This window comes from Schistocerca americana, chromosome 1 (genome assembly GCF_021461395.2).
Source record: "Schistocerca americana isolate TAMUIC-IGC-003095 chromosome 1, iqSchAmer2.1, whole genome shotgun sequence".
Classification (NCBI taxonomy): Eukaryota; Metazoa; Arthropoda; class Insecta; order Orthoptera; family Acrididae; genus Schistocerca; species Schistocerca americana.
In genome coordinates, this window is record NC_060119.1 from 97,577,326 (window position 1) to 97,580,476 (window position 3,151).

Sequence of the window (3,151 nt, forward strand, 5' to 3'; positions counted from 1 at the left end):
GAAAAATCGGTTATTTCTTTTTACACATAACAAATCTATCCGCCAGCATTGCACAGGGCTGTGCCAGAAAATTTTCTTATAGGAGCAGATATATATATATATATATATATATATATATATATATATATATATATATATATATATATATATATATGCGTTATCCGGCGACATTATTGAGGTAAGAATTTTCAATTTATTCAGTATGGTATTTCAGGGCCATGACGCAGCACTGCTGACGTCCAAAATATACCAATCACAGTTAGTTATTGAAAGGTTATAAGTGAACCACAATTTTATTGAGAGATTAGTCACATTTTATTATTGATAGGTTACGCATTTTTATTATTGGTAGGTTACGGTATAATAACCTGTTCTAGGTTACACTAAATGTCAATGCTATACGTATTTTCACTGTTGGGTAGTTACGCGAAATGTGAATATTATAACTATATTTTTTAATGTTGGTAGGTTACAGCCGGAAGGTAGCTGAACGATTTGCAGTCGAAATATTGTGGCAAGTAGTGTTTAACGTTCCGTCGACAGTGAGGTTATTAGAGACGGAGCACAAGCCCGGATTACGGAAGGGTTTGGCAGGAAATCGGCCGTGCCCTTTCAGAGGAACCGAATTTGCCTGAACCGATTTTGGGAAATCACGGAAAACCTGAATCAGGATGGCCGGACATGGGTTTGAACCATCGCTCTCTCGAATGCGAGTCCGGTGCGCTAACCACTGCACCGCCTCGCTCGGTGGGCAAGAAAGTATGATCCAGCTGCAATCCCGAAAACTCATAGAATATTCAGTATGGAGGGCAAACTTCAAGAATCACAAGTAGTACACTGCCTGCAACATTCTACATCACCCGGCGCCATTTGTTGGAAACTAGCGACAGCACAACTCGAGAATTGCCGTGCGATGCGTTGGTTGCAGAGGGAGAAAGGAAAGTGAAGGAACTAATGGTATCAGCTCCATCGGGACTAACTGCGGAATCAACGACGACGGGTGAAAATGTACGCCAGGTAGGGACTCCAACCCAGGATCTCCTACTTATTAGGCAGGTAGGTTAACCACTAGCCCACCCCGATACAGTGTTTAGCGTAAAAACGCAGACTATCTCAGCAAGCTCCCCGGTCGACTGATGTTCCCATCCAGCACCACCTATCCACAGCTCCTGTCCATGTTCTCCACTCATTGATGTCCTTCTGAGTTTGCGATTTAAAACTGGGTTGTTTTGAAAATCAGCCTTATGCAAACACAATTTGTTTATTTATGTACTTACCCAGACATGTTTCGACACCTATGTGCCATCTTCTGTGGGACAAATCTTTATCCGCGCTGTTTAGGGTGTCTTGTCATGGATCGGGTGGTTGCCCGCGTCCAAGGTTCGAGTCCTCCGTCGGGCATGGGTGTGTGCGTCGTCCTTAGCGTAAGTTAGTTTAAGTTAGATTAAGTAGTACGTAAGCTTGGGGACCGATGGCCTCAGCAATTTCGTCCCATAAGAACTTATCACAAATTTCCAATTTCAAATTTTTATTTCTGTAAATTACAATATGAAATTCATAATAATTTAAGTGCTGTGCGCCTAAGAATTACAATATGTGCGATTTGATTTGTTTTGTTTAGACGCTCACCTTAAGCGTTCATCGCTAAATGAACTGCATTATTATACACCGGTTTTTTGTGCTCTTTTTCGTCGTTTAACTGCTGTAGGCCTTAGAATTACAACATGTGCAATTTGCTCTGTTTTGTTTAGACGCTCACCTTAAAATTACATCTCTAAATGAACTGCATTATTATACACCAGTTTTTTGTGCTCTTTTTCATCGTTTTTTGACAGCATATTATCTGCAAACTAACCATGAAGGAAATTAATTCGTATTTATCAAGAACTGTTTCATGTGTACAGGTTATGTGCGTTTCTGCACTTACATTTTCTCGTCCTGCTGCGTGTATGGTTGCTGTTTCGAGCCGGCCCGTGTGGCCGTGCGGTTCTAAGCGCGTCAGTTTGGAACCGCGTGACCGCTGCGGTCGCAGGTTCGAATCCTGCCTTGGGCATGGATGTGTGTGATGTCCTTAGGTTAGTTAGGTTTAAGTAGTTCTAAGTTCTATGGGACTGATGACCTCAGTAGTTAAGTCCCATAGTGCTCAGAGCCATTTGAACCATTTTTTTGCTGTTTCGATCAATGGCTATCCATTTGAGTGTTTCCACGCAGTTTTCTTACACGATTTTTGCTCACTGGTTCACTTCACACGCACTTACACAAAATGTGGCGAAACGTGACCTGCGCAGACGTTTCTGACTCCATTCTCAGTGAATGTGTGATGTTATTGCCGCTGTTCACTTGTACATCGTTCGTCTCGCGTTTGTTGTGGCGCTAATTTTCAATGTTTCCTCAGAACTGGTGTGGTGTGGCTGCTGGGACAGAGCTGAATTGAATGTAATATGTATGAATGTGCATGTGTGTGTGTGTGTGTGTGTGTGTGTGTGTGTGTGTGTGTGTGTGTGTAATAAGAGAGAGAGAGAGAGAGAGAGAGAGAGAGAGAGAGAGAGAGAGAGAGCTGGAAAAATAGGTTTGGAGGGAATGAGAAAAGAAAAGTTTTTTTTTAATGTTTTGTTTTATTTCTATAGCTCATTCAGTGTTCCTAACAGGGTTTTGTTGCACAGTGTTGTATGTGGTTGTTCTCCTCTATTGTGAGTTTTTGATGGAGACTGTTGCTTTCTCTGATGATCTTAAGATTTCTCCATGTTAATTGGGTGGTGGTTTTCTTGTATTAGATGATCTGCAAGAGCGGAGTGTGTTCTATCACTTCTTAAGGCTCTGAGATGTTCATAGCACCTCGTTTTGAAATTCCTGCATGTATGGTCTATCTAGACCGACTGGCATGAACTGCAGGTTAACTAATATATTCCAGCTTTGGAGAATTTGCTGAGGTATTCTTAGTGCTTAGATTTTTCTGTACTGCGTTATTTGTGCGGAATGATATTTGTAGCCCTTGTTTCTTCAGTATGTTTCCCAGCCAATGGACGTTTTTGTTGTTGTATAATATGTGGCATGCTGTACGCTTTGTAGGGTGTTCTTGGTACCCTGTTCAAATGGTTCAAATGGCTCGGAGCACTATGGGACCTAACATCTGAGATCATCAGTCCCCTAG